The sequence below is a fragment of the Phyllobates terribilis genome, unplaced genomic scaffold, assembly GCF_046119375.1.
Source record: "Phyllobates terribilis strain yellow unplaced genomic scaffold, ASM4611937v1 Scaffold_1__5_contigs__length_1240528914, whole genome shotgun sequence".
In the NCBI taxonomy this organism is placed as follows: Eukaryota; Metazoa; Chordata; class Amphibia; order Anura; family Dendrobatidae; genus Phyllobates; species Phyllobates terribilis.
In genome coordinates, this window is record NW_027362761.1 from 174,515,282 (window position 1) to 174,533,004 (window position 17,723).

Consider the following 17,723-nt stretch of genomic DNA (forward strand, 5'->3'; position numbering starts at 1 on the left):
CTTCAGGTTTCTAAAAATGCCAAGCGGTTAAAAGAAGTCACATGTCCATTCTTTTGGCATTTTCAGCCAGGAACATGCCCTGTATTTTACAATACAAATCAGTGGGAAAGCTCAAAACATGCCTGCAATGCAACCTGACATTATTTAGGAGTGTTTTGACGCTGATTTTGCTTAAATTAAGCTAGAGGTTTCTTCATTATTCAATGGAGTGAAAAAAACGACCAGAAAATGACAGTAAAAAAAACTTCACCGAAACCATGGGCAAACCCTCCAAAAAAACGCCATATGAAAAATCGTCCAAGAAACGACAAAAAAAACAACACAAAAGACGATTTAGGGGAAGAAAAGTTCACAGTTTCTTGAAGTGTCTTCTGCTTGAAAAACTCATCAAGTTTTCCTGAGTTGAAAAGCCGTCGTGTTCACATAGCCAGTTCCTGCTCCACTCATCAAAAAACTCAGTGTGCGCGCAGCCCAACTCTCCAATCAAAACTTGTGTTTTCTGAACTCCTCGTGGTGTTTGAAGAATTTTTGCTCCTCAAAGCTCTTGAAAAAAATCTCAGTTTAAATATTTCTTTAGGTTATTTGCAGATAGAGGTTTATTGTGGCATTGAAAAAAGATGAGTTTTTCAAGCAGAAACCGCTTAAGAAAACATCACTTTATTAGGTAGTTTTGGGAAGAGTTTTTATGTTGATGATGTGTTTCCTGGAGCAGTTTTGAAGTGTTTTAATTAGTTCTTTTACATTTTTTGCAGACTTTTGATTTGACAGTGACTAATTTGGAGTAGTTTTCATCAGGATACGCTTCAAAGAAGCAACAATTATTTTTTCTATGCTACCCGGTGTTTGTGAAAACCTGAAATGGATGTATACACTCCACAAAATTAATAGTTTTGTCAGAACATTTTTGTGTCAGTATTAGAAACTTTAGACTTAGCAGGTATCTTGATGGGCGAGCTCAAGACTTGAACTATTCTATCTCAAAATTACAAAAAGGCTCCAGTTAGAATTGAACTCACAACCCCTGGTTTATAAGACCAGTGCCCTAACCACTGAGCTATAACCAACATAAGCATAACAAAGATTTTGATCTGTATTTTGATTAGTTCTAGAACCTCTCTGTTGCATTACAAACACGAGTCCTTTGAATTCTATTTTGAAATTACACTGTTAACATAATATCATCAACAACTGTCCCAGCAACAAAAGAATGACATGAAAACATTCTAAAGCCTCAGTTCTATTACTGACTACCTGTTTATAGGCAGCCTGATGTGCAGAAAAATGAAATCCAATGGATTGGCAAAGAACAGAATTCTGTTTGCTTTAAGAAAATATGTTATGTTTTTTATGCTTTATATTACAAAATCAAACATCATGAATTGATGAAAAAGAGTCATTCGATTTCTAAAACTCTGCTAGCGGTAGCATAAGAAAAGCATTTGACAAACAAGTAATCTGAATTAAATGACATTAAATGTCTTATCAAGAACTTTTGCAAAGGATGTCGTAACTTCACATAAAGTCTATATTGAGGCAATGCAGCATAACTGCTTTTCACCATTAACCAAACAGACTAGGATTTTTCAAGGAAAGTCTTAAAGAATTTCTCAGGCTTCAGTGAGAGTTGAACTCATGACCTCTGGTTTTTGAGACCAGTGCTCTAACCTCTGAGATATGAAGCCACTAAAAAATCAGGCATTCCCAAGCAATGTGTGGATAAGTCTTTTAGTGGTGCGAGCACGCTCAGTTACTCCTAAGGATCATTCATGATGCTACTTGGGAGAAATGCAAAGAAACTGTACAAAGATCTTTCTTTAGGTACCAATTTGACATTGACATTGGAAAAATATCAACTTTAAACTCATGAAAAATACAACCCCTACAAGCAATGATTGTAAAAAAAGTGATAGTAAAAATGTAAACATAAGTACGAGGATTCATTTATATTTTCAATTGTATCAAATTTAAGAATGATGTCTGAAGTTTTTTTTGTCACTATTAATCTATGCCCAGATGGAGTTTTATGTAACCATTCAAAAAATATGAGTTTTTCAAGCATAAAGTGCTTAAGAAAACAAATTTTTGAGCAAATCCGCTCAAACATCTTTATCTCCACATAGCATCCGACCTCAGACATGAGGTTTATTTACATTTTGAATTATGCCAAATTTGAGAATGATGTCTGAAATTTTTTTGTGTCAGTATTAGGTTATGTGCAGATAGAGTTTTATTGAGGCATTCAAAAAAGACTTTTTAAAGCAGAAACACACTTTCATCGGGGAGCTTTTAGAGGATTTTTTAGCTTTATAAAGTGGATCCTAAAGCCCTTTTGAAGAGTTATTGAAGTGTTTTTGAAAAGTTTTTCCCTAAAGCATTTTTTTGCAATCTTTTGATATACAGTGCTTATTTAGAGCAGATTCCATCAGGATCTGCTTCAAAAAGCAATATCCCCTTTTATTTCCAACGGGCATTTTTCAAAACCTGAAATGGAATAAATCGCTTAAAATAGCTGAGTGTGTGTTCACAAGGAGTTATTTTTTTCCTGAGTTTTCAGAGCAGAAAATCTACAAGACTATGTGCACACAGAGCTTTTACCTAAATTTTCAGATCAAAATCTGAGCAGAAACTCCAAATTTTTGAGCAACTTTGAGATTTGCAGGTGGATTTTGGGAGTTTTTGCTCAGTTTCAACTAGGAGGCTTTGTGCACACGACATCCTTTTCAGGCGGCTTCAGCCATTGAAATCATACTCCAAACCTATCCAAAAATGTTCAAAAGAATGAACATAAGCAATTTTATGTAAAATCGACTTGCTGTATGTATGTTGAGGTTTTTGAATGTCTTTTAACTACTTCAGGTTTCTAAAAATGCCAAGCGGTTAAAAGAAGTCACATGTCCATTCTTTTGGCATTTTCAACCAGGAACATGCCCTGTATTTTACAATACAAATCAGTGGGAAAGCTCAAAACATGCCTGGAATGCAACCAGACATTATTTTGGAGTGTTTTGCCATTGATTTTGCTTAAAAAAGCTAGAGGTTTCTTCATTATTCAATGGAGTGAAAAAAACGACCAGAAAATGACAGTAAAAAAGACTTCACCGAAACCATGGGCAAACCCTCCAAAAAAACGCCATCTGAAAAATCGTCTAAGAAACAACAAAAAAACAACACAAAAGATGATTTAGAGGAAGAAAAGTTCACAGTTTCTTGACGTGTCGTCTGCTTGATAAACTCATCAAGTTTTCCTGAGTTGAAAAGCCGTCGTGTTCACATAGCCAGTTCCTGCTCCACACATCAAAAAAATCAGTGTGCGTGCAGCCCAACTCTCCAATCAAAACTTTTGTTTTCTGAACTCCTCGTGGTGTTTGAAGAATTTTTGCTCCTCAAAGCTCTTGAAAAAAATCTCCGTTTAAATATTTCTTTAGGTTATTTGAAGATGGAGTTTTGAGTTTTATTGAGGCATTGAAAAAAGATGAGTTTTTGAAGCAGAAACCGCTTAAGAAAACATCACTTTATTAGGTAATTTTGGGAAGAGTTGTTATGTTGATGATGTGTTTCCTGGAGCAGTTTTGAAGTGTTTTTAATTAGTTCTTTTACGTTTTTTGCAGACTTTTGATTTGACAGTGACTAATTTGGAGTAGTTTTCACCAGGATACGCTTCAAAGAAGCAACAATTATTTTTTCTTTGTGAAAACCTGAAATAGATGTATACACTCCAAAAAATTAATAGTTTTGACTGAACATTTTTGCGTCAGTATTAGAAACTTTAGACTTAGCAGGTATCTTGATGGGCGAGCTCAAGACTTGAACTATTCTATCTCAAAATTACAAAAAGTCTCCATTAAGAATTGATCTCATGACCACTGGTTTACAAGAGCAGCACTCTTACCACTGAGCTATGAAGCCAACATAACCTTTATGCAGATTTTGATCTGTATATCGATTAGTTCTAGAACGACTCTGTTGCGTTACAAACACGAGTCCTTTAAATTCTATTTTGAAATTAAACTGTTAACATAATATCATCAACAACTGTCCCAGCAACAAAAGAATGACATGAAAACATTCTAAAGCCTCAGTTCTATAACTGTTATTGGCAACCTGATGTGCAGAAAAATGAAATCCAATGGATTGGCAAAGAACAGAATTCTACTGTTTGCTTTAAGAAAATATGTTATGTTTTTTATGCTTTATATTACAAAATCAAACATCATGAATTGATGAAAAAGAGTCATTCGATTTCTGAAACTCTGCTAGCGGTAGCATAAGAAAGGCATTTGACAAACAAGTAATCTGAATTAAATGACATTAAATGTCTTATCAAGAACTTTTGCAAAGGATGTCGTAACTTCACAAAAAAGCATTAATTAATGCTTTTCACCATTAACCAAACAGATTAGCATTTTTCAAGGAAAGTCTTAAAGAATTTCTCAGGCTTCAGTGAGAGTTGAACTCACGACCCCTGGTTTACAAGACCAGTGCTCTAACCTCTGAGCTATGAAGCCACTGAAAAATCAGGCATTCCCAAGCAATGTGTGGATAAGTCTTTAAGTGGTGCGAGAACGCTCAGTTACTCCTAAGGATTATTTATGATGCTACTTGGGAGAAATGCAAAGAAACTGTACAAAGATCTTTCTTTAGGTACCAATTTGACATTGACATTGGAAAAATATCAACTTTAAACTCATGAAAAATACAACCCCTACAAGCAATAATTGTAAGGTAAGTCATGGTAAAAATGTAAACATAAGTACGAGGATTCATTTATATTTTCAATTGTATCAAATTTAAGAATGATGTCTGAAGTTTTTTTTGTCACTATTAATCTATGCCCAGATGGAGTTTTATGTAACCATTCAAAAAAGATGAGTTTTTCAAGTTGAAAGCGCTTAAAAAAACTAATTTTTGAGCAAATCCGCTCAAAAATCTTTGTCTCCACATAGCATCCGACCTCAGACAAAAGGTTTATTTACATTTTGAATTGTGCCAAATTTGAGAATGATGTCTGAAGTTTTTTTTGTGTCAGTATTAGGTTATGTGCAGATAGAGTTTTATTGAGGCATTCAAAAAAGAGTTCTTAAAGCAGAAACACACTTTCATCGGGGAGCTTTTAGAGGATTTTTTAGCTTTGTAAAGTGGTTCCTAAAGCACTTTTGAAGAGTAATTGAAGTGTTTTTGAAAAGTTTTCCCTAAAGCATTTTTTTTGCAATCTTTTGATATACAGTGCTTATTTAGAGCAGATTCCATCAGGATCTGCTTCAAAAAGCAATATCCCCTTTTATTTCCAACGGGCATTTTTCAAAACCTGAAATGGAATAAATCGCTTAAAATAGCTGAGTGTGTGTTCACAAGGAGTTATTTTTTCCTGAGTTTTCAGAGCAGAAAATCTACAAGACTATGTGCACACAGAGTTTTTACCTGAATTTTCAGATCAAAATCTGAGCAGAAACTCCAAATTTTTGAGCAAGTTTGAGATTTGCAGGTGGATTTTAGGAGTTTCTACTCAGCTTCAACTAGGCGGCTTTGTGCACACGACATCCTTTACAGGCGGCTTCAGCCATTGAAATCATCTGACAAACCTATCAAAAATTGTTCAAAAGAATGAACATAAGCAACTTTATGTAAAATCGACTTGTTGTATGTATGTTGAGGTTTTTGAATGTCTTTTAACTACTTCAGGTTTCTAAAAATGCCAAGCGGTTAAAAGAAGTCACATGTCCATTCTTTTGGCATTTTCAGCCAGGAACATGCCCTGTAATTTACAATACAAATCAGTGGGAAAGCTCAAAACATGCCTGGAATGTAACCAGACATTATTTTGGAGTGTTTTGCCGTTGATTTTGCTTAAAAAAAAGCTAGAGGTTTCTTCATTATTCAATGGAGTGAAAAAAACGACCAGAAAATGACAGTAAAAAAGACTTCACCGAAACCATGGGCAAACCCTCCAAAAAAAGCCATCTGAAAAATCGTCCAAGAAACGACAAAAAAAACAACACAAAAGATGATTTAGGGGAAGAAAAGTTCACAGTTTCTTGAAGTGTCTTCTGCTTGAAAAACTCATCAAGTTTTCCTGAGTTGAAAAGCCGTCGTGTTCACATAGCCAGTTCCTGCTCCACTCATCAAAAAAATCAGTGTGCGCGCAGCCCAACTCTCCAATCAAAACTTGTGTTTTCTGAACTCCTCGTGGTGTTTGAAGAATTTTTGCTCCTCAAAGCTCTTGAAAAAAATCTCCGTTTAAATATTTCTTTAGGTTATTTGCAGATGGAGTTTTATTGAGGCATTGAAAAAAGATGAGTTTTTCAAGCAGAAACCGCTTAAGAAAACATCACTTTATTAGGTAGTTTTGGGAAGAGTTTTTATGTTGATGATGTGTTTCCTGGAGCAGTTTTGAAGTGTTTTTAATTAGTTCTTTTACATTTTTTGCAGACTTTTGATTTGACAGTGACTAATTTGGAGTAGTTTTCATCAGGATACGCTTCAAAGAAGCAACAATTATTTTTTCTTTGCTACCCGGTGTTTGTGAAAACCTGAAATGGATGTATATGTTACTGTAAAAGTCAGAAGGCCGGTAAAACCTAGGATGTACCGGTCAATCTGGACATTTACCAAGGCCGTCGGTAAAAGCTCAAAATGAAAAGTAAAATTGGACTTTTACCGGTGAAGTCTTGGTAAATCTTAACATTTCTCAACAGTGTTGGTAAAAGTCAGATGTATTCCATATAAACGAACGATTTTGGACTTTTACCTGGGCGAATTGGTAAATCTTTACATTTACCAGCATGTGTTGGTAAAAGTAGCTACCAGCATGTGTCGGTCTCAGCTACATTTACCAAGAAGCCGTCGTAAATGTGCACATTTACCAACTGCGCTTGGTTAAAGTCAGATGTTCCATCTTCACACCTGATATTTCTGACTTTTACCACGCTCGACGGTAAATGTTAACATTTACCAAGACTTCACAGGTAAAAGTCCAATTTTACTTTTCATTTTGAGCTTTTACCGACGGCCTCGGTAAATGTCCAGATCGACCGGTAAATCCTAGGTTTTACCGGCCTTCTGACTTTTACAGTAACATATACACTCCAAAAAATTAATAGTTTTGTCTGAACATTTTTGTGTCAGTATTAGAAACTTTAGACTTAGCATGTATCTTGATGGGCGAGCTCAAGACTTGAACTATTCTATCTCAAAATTACAAAAAGACTCCAGTGAGAATTGAACTTATGACCCCTGTTTTACAAGACCAGTGCTCTAAGCACTGAGATATGAAGCCAAAATAACTTTAACACAGATTTTGATCTGTATTTCGATCAGTTCTAGAACCACTCTGTTGCGTTACAAACACGAGTCCTTTAAATTCTATTTTGAAATTACACTGTTAACATAATATCATCAACAACTGTCCCAGCAACAAAAGAATGACATGAAAACATTCTAAAGCCTCAGTTCTATAACCGACTACCTGTTTATTGGCAACCTGATGTGCAGAAAAAATGAAATCCAATGGATTGGCAAAGAACAGAATTCTACTGTTTGCTTTAAGAAAATATGTTATGTTTTTTATGCTTTATATTACAAAATCAAACATCATGAATTGATGAAAAAGAGTCATTCGATTTCTGAAACTCTGCTAGCTGTAGCATAAGAAAGGTATTGGACAAACAAGCAATCTGAATGTCATATACGTTAAATGTCTTAGCAAGAACTTTTCCAAAGAATGTTGTAACTTCACATAAAGTCTATATTGATTCAATGCAGCATAACTGCTTTTCACCATTAACCAAACAGACTACAATTTTTCAATGAAAGTCTTAAAGAATTTCTCAGGCTTCAGTGAGAGTCAAACTCATGACCCCTGGTTTTCGAGAACAGTGCTCTAACCTCTGAGATATGAAGCCATGGAAAAATTAGGCATTCCCAAGCAATGTGTGGATAAGTCTTTTAGTGGTGCGAGCACGCTCAGTTACTCCTAAGGATCATTTATGATGCTACTTGGGAGAAATTGTACAAAGATCTTTCTTTAGGTACCAATTTGACATTGACATTGGAAAAATATCAACTTTAAACTCATGAAAAATACAACCCCTACAAGCAATGATTGTAAAAAAAGTCATAGTAAAAATGTAAACATAAGTACGAGGATTCATTTATATTTTCAATTGTATCAAATTTAAGAATGATGTCTGAAGTTTTTTTTGTCACTATTAATCTATGCCCAGATGGAGTTTTATGTAACCATTCAAAAAATATGAGTTTTTCAAGCATAAAGTGCTTAAGAAAACAAATTTTTGAGCAAATCCGCTCAAACATCTTTATCTCCACATAGCATCCGACCTCAGACATGAGGTTTATTTACATTTTGAATTATGCCAAATTTGAGAATGATGTCTGAAATTTTTTTGTGTCAGTATTAGGTTATGTGCAGATAGAGTTTTATTGAGGCATTCAAAAAAGACTTTTTAAAGCAGAAACACACTTTCATCGGGGAGCTTTTAGAGGATTTTTTAGCTTTATAAAGTGGATCCTAAAGCCCTTTTGAAGAGTTATTGAAGTGTTTTTGAAAAGTTTTTCCCTAAAGCATTTTTTTGCAATCTTTTGAAATACAGTGCTTATTTAGAGCAGATTCCATCAGGATCTGCTTCAAAAAGCAATATCCCCTTTTATTTCCAACGGGCATTTTTCAAAACCTGAAATGGAATAAATCGCTCAAAAGAGCTGAGTGTGTGCTCACAAGGAGTTATTTTTTTCCTGAGTTTTCAGAGCAGAAAATCTACAAGACTATGTGCACACAGAGTTTTTACCTGAATTTTCAGATCAAAATCTGAGCAGAAACTCCAAATTTTTGAGCAACTTTGAGATTTGCAGGTGGATTTTGGGAGTTTTTGCTCAGTTTCAACTAGGAGGCTTTGTGCACACGACATCCTTTTCAGACGGCTTCAACCATTGAAATCATACTCCAAACCTATCCAAAAATGTTCAAAAGAATGAACATAAGCAATTTTATGTAAAATCGACTTGCTGTATGTATGTTGAGGTTTTTGAATGTCTTTTAACTACTTCAGGTTTCTAAAAATGCCAAGCGGTTAAAAGAAGTCACATGTCCATTCTTTTGGCATTTTCAGCCAGGAACATGCCCTGTAATTTACAATACAAATCAGTGGGAAAGCTCAAAACATACCTGGAATGCAACCAGACATTATTTTGGAGTGTTTTGCCGCTGATTTTGCTTAAAAAAAGCTAGAGGTTTCTTCATTATTCAATGGAGTGAAAAAAACGACCAGAAAATGACAGTAAAAAAGACTTCACCGAAACCATGGGCAAACCCTCCAAAAAAACGCCATCTGAAAAATCGTCTAAGAAACGACAAAAAAAACAACACAAAAGACGATTTAGGGGAAGAAAAGTTCACAGTTTCTTGAAGTGTCTTCTGCTTGAAAAACTCATCAAGTTTTCCTGAGTTGAAAAGCCGTCATGTTCACATAGCCAGTTCCTGCTCCACTCATCAAAAAACTCAGTGTGCGCGCAGCCCAACTCTCCAATCAAAACTTGTGGTTTCTGAACTCCTCGTGGTGTTTGAAGAATTTTTGCTCCTCAAAGCTCTTGAAAAAAATCTCTGTTTAAATATTTCTTTAGGTTATTTGCAGATGGAGTTTTGAGTTTTATTGAGGCATTGAAAAAAGATGAGTTTTTCAAGCAGAAACCGCTTAAGAAAACATCACTTTATTAGGTAATTTTGGGAAGAGTTGTTATGTTGATGATGTGTTTCCTGGAGCAGTTTTGAAGTGTTTTTAATTAGTTCTTTTACGTTTTTTGCAGACTTTTGATTTGACAGTGACTAGTTTGGAGTAGTTTTCATCAGGATACGCTTCAAAGAAGCAACAATTATTTTTTCTTTGTGAAAACCTGAAATGGATGTATACACTCCAAAAAATTAATAGTTTTGACTGAACATTTTTGCGTCAGTATTAGAAACTTTAGACTTAGCAGGTATCTTGATGGGCGAGCTCAAGACTTGAACTATTCTATCTCAAAATTACAAAACGTCTCCATTAAGAATTGATCTCACGACCCCTGGTTTACAAGAGCAGCACTCTTACCACTGAGCTATGAAGCCAACATAACCTTTATGCAGATTTTGATCTGTATATCGATTAGTTCTAGAACCACTCTGTTGCGTTACAAACACGAGTCCTTTAAATTCTATTTTGAAATTAAACTGTTAACATAATATCATCAACAACTGTCCCAGCAACAAAAGAATGACATGAAAACATTCTAAAGCCTCAGTTCTATAACTGTTATTGGCAACCTGATGTGCAGAAAAATGAAATCCAATGGATTGGCAAAGAACAGAATTCTACTGTTTGCTTTAAGAAAATATGTTATGTTTTTTATGCTTTATATTACAAAATCAAACATCATGAATTGATGAAAAAGAGTCATTCGATTTCTGAAACTCTGCTAGCGGTAGCATAAGAAAGGCATTTGACAAACAAGCAATCTGAATTAAATGACATTAAATGTCTTATCAAGAACTTTTGCAAAGGATGTCGTAACTTCACAAAAAAGCTTTTATTAATGCTTTTCACCATAAACCAAACAGATTAGCATTTTTCAAGGAAAGTCTTAAAGAATTTCTCAGGCTTCAGTGAGAGTCGAACTCACGACCCCTGGTTTACGAGACCAGTGCTCTAACCTCTGAGCTATGAAGCCACTGAAAGATCAGGCATTCCCAAGCAATGTGTGGATAAGTCTTTAAGTGGTGCGAGAACGCTCAGTTACTCCTAAGGATTATTTATGATGCTACTTGGGAGAAATGCAAAGAAACTGTACAAAGATCTTTCTTTAGGTACCAATTTGACATTGACATTGGAAAAATATCAACTTTAAACTCATGAAAAATACAACCCCTACAAGCAATAATTGTAAGGTAAGTCATGGTAAAAATGTAAACATAAGTACGAGGATTCATTTATATTTTCAATTGTATCAAATTTAAGAATGATGTCTGAAGTTTTTTTTGTCACTATTAAACTATGCCCAGATGGAGTTTTATGTAACCATTCAAAAAAGATGAGTTTTTCAAGCTGAAAGCGCTTAAAAAAACAAATTTTTGAGCAAATCCGCTCAAAAATCTTTGTCTCCACATAGCATCCGACCTCAGACAAAAGGTTTATTTACATTTTGAATTGTGCCAAATTTGAGAATGATGTCTGAAGTTTTTTTTGTGTCAGTATTAGGTTATGTGCAGATAGAGTTTTATTGAGGCATTCAAAAAAGAGTTCTTAAAGCAGAAACACACTTTCATCGGGGAGCTTTTAGAGGATTTTTTAGCTTTATAAAGTGGTTCCTAAAGCACTTTTGAAGAGTAATTGAAGTGTTTTTGAAAAGTTTTCCCTAAAGCATTTTTTTTTCAATCTTTTGATATACAGTGCTTATTTAGAGCAGATTCCATCAGGATCTGCTTCAAAAAGCAATATCCCCTTTCATTTCCAACGGGCATTTTTCAAAACCTGAAATGGAATAAATCGCTTAAAATAGCTGAGTGTGTGTTCACAAGGAGTTATTTTTTTCCTGAGTTTTCAGAGCAGAAAATCTACAAGACTATGTGCACACAGAGTTTTTACCTGAATTTTCAGATCAAAATCTGAGCAGAAACTCCAAATTTTTGAGCAATTTTGAGATTTGCTGGTGGATTTTGGGAGTTTCTGCTCAGTTTCAACTAGGTGGCTTTGTGCACACAACATCCTTTTCAGGCGGCTTCAGCCATTGAAATCATCTGACAAACCTTTCAACTACTTCAGGTTTCTAAAAATGCCAAGCGGTTAAAAGAAGTCACATGTCCATTCTTTTGGCATTTTCAGCCAGGAACATGCCCTGTATTTTACAATACAAATCAGTGGGAAAGCTCAAAACATGCCTGCAATGCAACCAGACATTATTTAGGAGTGTTTTGCCGCTGATTTTGCTTAAATTAAGCTAGAGGTTTCTTCATTATTCAATGGAGTGAAAAAAACGACCAGAAAATGACAGTAAAAAAAACTTCACCGAAACCATGGGCAAACCCTCCAAAAAACGCCATATGAAAAATCGTCCAAGAAACGACAAAAAAAACAACACAAAAGACGATTTAGGGGAAGAAAAGTTCACAGTTTCTTGAAGTGTCTTCTGCTTGAAAAACTCATCAAGTTTTCCTGAGTTGAAAAGCCGTCGTGTTCACATAGCCAGTTCCTGCTCCACTCATCAAAAAACTCAGTGTGCGCGCAGCCCAACTCTCCAATCAAAACTTGTGTTTTCTGAACTCCTCGTGGTGTTTGAAGAATTTTTGCTCCTCGTAGCTCTTGAAAAAAATCTCAGTTTAAATATTTCTTTAGGTTATTTGCAGATAGAGGTTTATTGTGGCATTGAAAAAAGATGAGTTTTTCAAGCAGAAACCGCTTAAGAAAACATCACTTTATTAGGTAGTTTTGGGAAGAGTTTTTATGTTGATGATGTGTTTCCTGGAGCAGTTTTGAAGTGTTTTAATTAGTTCTTTTACATTTTTTGCAGACTTTTGATTTGACAGTGACTAATTTGGAGTAGTTTTCATCAGGATACGCTTCAAAGAAGCAACAATTATTTTTTCTTTGCTACCCGGTGTTTGTGAAAACCTGAAATGGATGTATACACTCCACAAAATTAATAGTTTTGTCAGAACATTTTTGTGTCAGTATTGGAAACTTTAGACTTAGCAGGTATCTTGATGGGCGAGCTCAAGACTTGAACTATTCTATCTCAAAATTACAAAAAGGCTCCTGTTAGAATTGAACTCACAACCCCTGGTTTACAAGAGCAGTGCCCTAACCACTGAGCTATAACCAACATAAGCATAACAAAGATTTTGATCTGTATTTTGATTAGTTCTAGAACCTCTCTGTTGCATTACAAACACGAGTCCTTTGAATTCTATTTTGAAATTACACTGTTAACATAATATCATCAACAACTGTCCCAGCAACAAAAGAATGACATGAAAACATTCTAAAGCCTCAGTTCTATTACTGACTACCTGTTTATAGGCAGCCTGATGTGCAGAAAAATGAAATCCAATGGATTGGCAAAGAACAGAATTCTACTGTTTGCTTTAAGAAAATATGTTATGTTTTTTATGCTTTATATTACAAAATCAAACATCATGAATTGATGAAAAAGAGTCATTCGATTTCTAAAACTCTGCTAGCGGTAGCATAAGAAAGGCATTTGACAAACAAGTAATCTGAATTAAATGACATTAAATGTCTTATCAAGAACTTTTGCAAAGGATGTCGTAACTTCACATAAAGTCTATATTGAGGCAATGCAGCATAACTGCTTTTCACCATTAACCAAACAGACTAGGATTTTTCAATGAAAGTCTTAAAGAATTTCTCAGGCTTCAGTGAGAGTTGAACTCATGACCTCTGGTTTTTGAGACCAGTGCTCTAACCTCTGAGATATGAAGCCACTAAAAAATCAGGCATTCCCAAGCAATGTGTGGATAAGTCTTTTAGTGGTGCGAGCACGCTCAGTTACTCCTAAGGATCATTCATGATGCTACTTGGGAGAAATGCAAAGAAACTGTACAAAGATCTTTCTTTAGGTACCAATTTGACATTGACATTGGAAAAATATCAACTTTAAACTTATGAAAAATACAACCCCTACAAGCAATGATTGTAAAAAAAGTGATAGTAAAAATGTAAACATAAGTACGAGGATTCATTTATATTTTCAATTGTATCAAATTTAAGAATGATGTCTGAAGTTTTTTTTGTCACTATTAATCTATGCCCAGATGGAGTTTTATGTAACCATTCAAAAAATATGAGTTTTTCAAGCATAAAGTGCTTAAGAAAACAAATTTTTGAGCAAATCCGCTCAAACATCTTTATCTCCACATAGCATCCGACCTCAGACATGAGGTTTATTTACATTTTGAATTATGCCAAATTTGAGAATGATGTCTGAAATTTTTTTGTGTCAGTATTAGGTTATGTGCAGATAGAGTTTTATTGAGGCATTCAAAAAAGACTTTTTAAAGCAGAAACACACTTTCATCGGGGAGCTTTTAGAGGATTTTTTAGCTTTATAAAGTGGATCCTAAAGCCCTTTTGAAGAGTTATTGAAGTGTTTTTGAAAAGCTTTTCCCTAAAGCATTTTTTTGCAATCTTTTGATATACAGTGCTTATTTAGAGCAGATTCCATCAGGATCTGCTTCAAAAAGCAATATCCCCTTTAATTTCCAACGGGCATTTTTCAAAACCTGAAATGGAATAAATCGCTTAAAATAGCTGAGTGTGTGCTCACAAGGAGTTATTTTTTTCCTGAGTTTTCAGAGCAGAAAATCTACAAGACTATGTGCACACAGAGGTTTTACCTGAATTTTCAGATCAAAATCTGAGCAGAAACTCCAAATTTTTGAGCAACTTTGAGATTTGCAGGTGGATTTTGGGAGTTTTTGCTCAGTTTCAACTAGGAGGCTTTGTGCACACGACATCCTTTTCAGGCGGCTTCAGACATTGAAATCATACTCCAAACCTATCCAAAAATGTTCAAAAGAATGAACATAAGCAATTTTATGTAAAATCGACTTGCTGTATGTATGTTGAGGTTTTTGAATGTCTTTTAACTACTTCAGGTTTCTAAAAATGCCAAGCGGTTAAAAGAAGTCACATGTCCATTCTTTTGGCATTTTCAGCCAGGAACATGCCCTGTATTTTACAATACAAATCAGTGGGAAAGCTCAAAACATGCCTGGAATGCAACCAGACATTATTTTGGAGTGTTTTGCCGTTGATTTTGCTTAAAAAAAGCTAGAGGTTTCTTCATTATTCAATGGAGTGAAAAAAACGACCAGAAAATGACAGTAAAAAAGACTTCACCGAAACCATGGACAAACCCTCCAAAAAAACGCCATCTGAAAAATCGTCTAAGAAACGACAAATAAAACAACACAAAAGACGATTTAGGGGAAGAAAAGTTCACAGTTTCTTGAAGTGTCTTCTGCTTGAAAAACTCATCAAGTTTTCCTGAGTTGAAAAGCCGTCATGTTCACATAGCCAGTTCCTGCTCCACTCATCAAAAAACTCAGTGTGCGCGCAGCCCAACTCTCCAATCAAAACTTGTGGTTTCTGAACTCCTTGTGGTGTTTGAAGAATTTTTGCTCCTCAAAGCTCTTGAAAAAAATCTCTGTTTAAATATTTCTTTAGGTTATTTGCAGATGGAGTTTTGAGTTTTATTGAGGCATTGAAAAAAGATGAGTTTTTCAAGCAGAAACCGCTTAAGAAAACATCACTTTATTAGGTAATTTTGGGAAGAGTTGTTATGTTGATGATGTGTTTCCTGGAGCAGTTTTGAAGTGTTTTTAATTAGTTCTTTTACGTTTTTTGCAGACTTTTGATTTGACAGTGACTAATTTGGAGTAGTTTTCATCAGGATACGCTTCAAAGAAGCAACAATTATTTTTTCTTTGTGAAAACCTGAAATGGATGTATACACTCCAAAAAATTAATAGTTTTGACTGAACATTTTTGCGTCACTATTAGAAACTTTAGACTTAGCAGGTATCTTGATGGGCGAGCTCAAGACTTGAACTATTCTATCTCAAAATTACAAAAAGTCTCCATTAAGAATTAAACTCACGACCCCTGGTTTACAAGAGCAGCACTCTTACCACTGAGCTATGAAGCCAACATAACCTTGATGCTGATTTTGATTTGTATATCGATCAGTTCTAGAACGACTCTGTTGCGTTACAAACACGAGTCCTTTAAATTCTATTTTGAAACTAAACTGTTAACATAATATCATCAACAACTGTCCCAGCAACAAAAGAATGACATGAAAACATTCTAAAGCCTCAGTTCTATAACTGTTATTGGCAACCTGATGTGCAGAAAAATGAAATCCAATGGATTGGCAAAGAAAAGAATTCTACTGTTTGCTTTAAGAAAATATGTTATGTTTTTTATGCTTTATATTACAAAATCAAACATCATGAATTGATGAAAAAGAGTCATTCGATTTCTGAAACTCTGCTAGCGGTAGCATAAGAAAGGCATTTGACAAACAAGTAATCTGAATTAAATGACATTAAATGTCTTATCAAGAACTTTTGCAAAGGATGTCGTAACTTCGCAAAAAAGCATTTATTAATGCTTTTCAACATTTACCAAACAGACCAGCATTTTACAAGGAATGTCTTAAAGAATTTCTCAGGCTTCAGTGAGAGTTGAACTCACAACCCCTGGTTTACGAGACCAGTGCTCTAACCTCTGAGCTATGAAACCACTGAAAAATCAGGCATTCCCAAGCAATGTGTGGATAAGTCTTTTAGTGGTGCGAGCACGCTCAGTTACTCCTAAGGATCATTTATGATGCTACTTGGGAGAAATGCAAAGAAATTGTACAAAGATCTTTCTTTAGGTACCAATTTGACATTGACATTGGAAAAATATCAACTTTAAACTCATGAAAAATACAACCCCTACAAGCAATAATTGTAAGGTAAGTCATTGTAAAAATGTAAATATAAGTACGAGGATTCATTTATATTTTCAATTGTATCAAATTTAAGAATGATGTCTGAAGTTTTTTTTGTCACTATTAATCTATGCCCAGATGGAGTTTTATGTAACCATTCAAAAAAGATGAGTTTTTCAAGCGGAAAGCGCTTAAAAAACTAATTTTTGAGCAAATCCGCTCAAAAATCTTTGTCTCCACATAGCGTCCGACCTCAGACAAAATGTTTATTTACATTTTGAATTGTGCCAAATTTGAGAATGATGTCTGAATTTTTTTTTGTGACAGTATTAGGTTATGTGCAGATAGAGTTTTATTGAGGCATTCAAAAAAGACTTTTTAAAGCAGAAACACACTTTCATCAGGGAGCTTTTAGAGAATTTTTTAGCTTTATAAAGTGGTTCCTAAAGCACTTTTGAAGAGTAATTGAAGTGTTTTTTAAAAAATTTTCCCTAAAGCATTTTTTTTGCAGTCTTTTGATTTACAATGTCTATTTAGAGCAGATTCCATCAGGATCTGCCTCAAAAAGCAATATCCCCTTTTATTTCCAACGGGCATTTTTCAAAACCTGAAATGGAATAAATCGCTTAAAATAGCTGAGTGTGTGTTCACAAGGAGTTATTTTTTTCCTGAGTTTTCAGAGCAGAAAATCTACAAGACTATGTGCACACAGAGTTTTTACCTGAATTTTCAGATCAAAATCTGAGCAGAAACTCCAAATTTTTGAGCAACTTTGAGATTTGCAGGTGGATTTTGGGAGTTTCTGCTCAGTTTCAACTAGGTGGCTTTGTGCACACAACATCCTTTTCAGGCGGCTTCAGCCATTGAAATCATCTGACAAACCTTTCAACTACTTCAGGTTTCTAAAAATGCCAAGCGGTTAAAAGAAGTCACATGTCCATTCTTTTGGCATTTTCAGCCAGGAACATGCCCTGTATTTTACAATACAAATCAGTGGGAAAGCTCAAAACATGCCTGCAATGCAACCTGACATTATTTAGGAGTGTTTTGCCGCTGAGTTTGCTTAAATTAAGCTAGAGGTTTCTTCATTATTCAATGGAGTGAAAAAAACAACCAGAAAATGACAGTAAAAAAGACTTCACCGAAACCATGGGCAAACCCTCCAAAAAAACGCCATATGAAAAATCGTCCAAGAAACGACAAAAAAAACAACACAAAAGACG

The 17,723-nt window shown here is 34.8% G+C and overlaps 3 non-coding genes across 3 annotated transcripts; all 3 read right to left on the minus strand.

Annotated features, from left to right (window-relative positions):
- Positions 1–1,609: 1,609 nt before the first annotated feature.
- TRNAL-CAA (transfer RNA leucine (anticodon CAA)) lies at positions 1,610–1,682 on the minus strand. Its single transcript has one exon. It is a non-coding gene; the product is annotated as a tRNA-Leu (tRNA).
- Positions 1,683–4,432: 2,750 nt separating this feature from the next.
- TRNAT-UGU (transfer RNA threonine (anticodon UGU)) lies at positions 4,433–4,505 on the minus strand. The gene has a single exon. It is a non-coding gene; the product is annotated as a tRNA-Thr (tRNA).
- An 8,904-nt stretch (positions 4,506–13,409) lies between these two features.
- On the minus strand, positions 13,410–13,482 carry TRNAL-CAA (transfer RNA leucine (anticodon CAA)). Its single transcript has one exon. It is a non-coding gene; the product is annotated as a tRNA-Leu (tRNA).
- Positions 13,483–17,723: the final 4,241 nt, after the last annotated feature.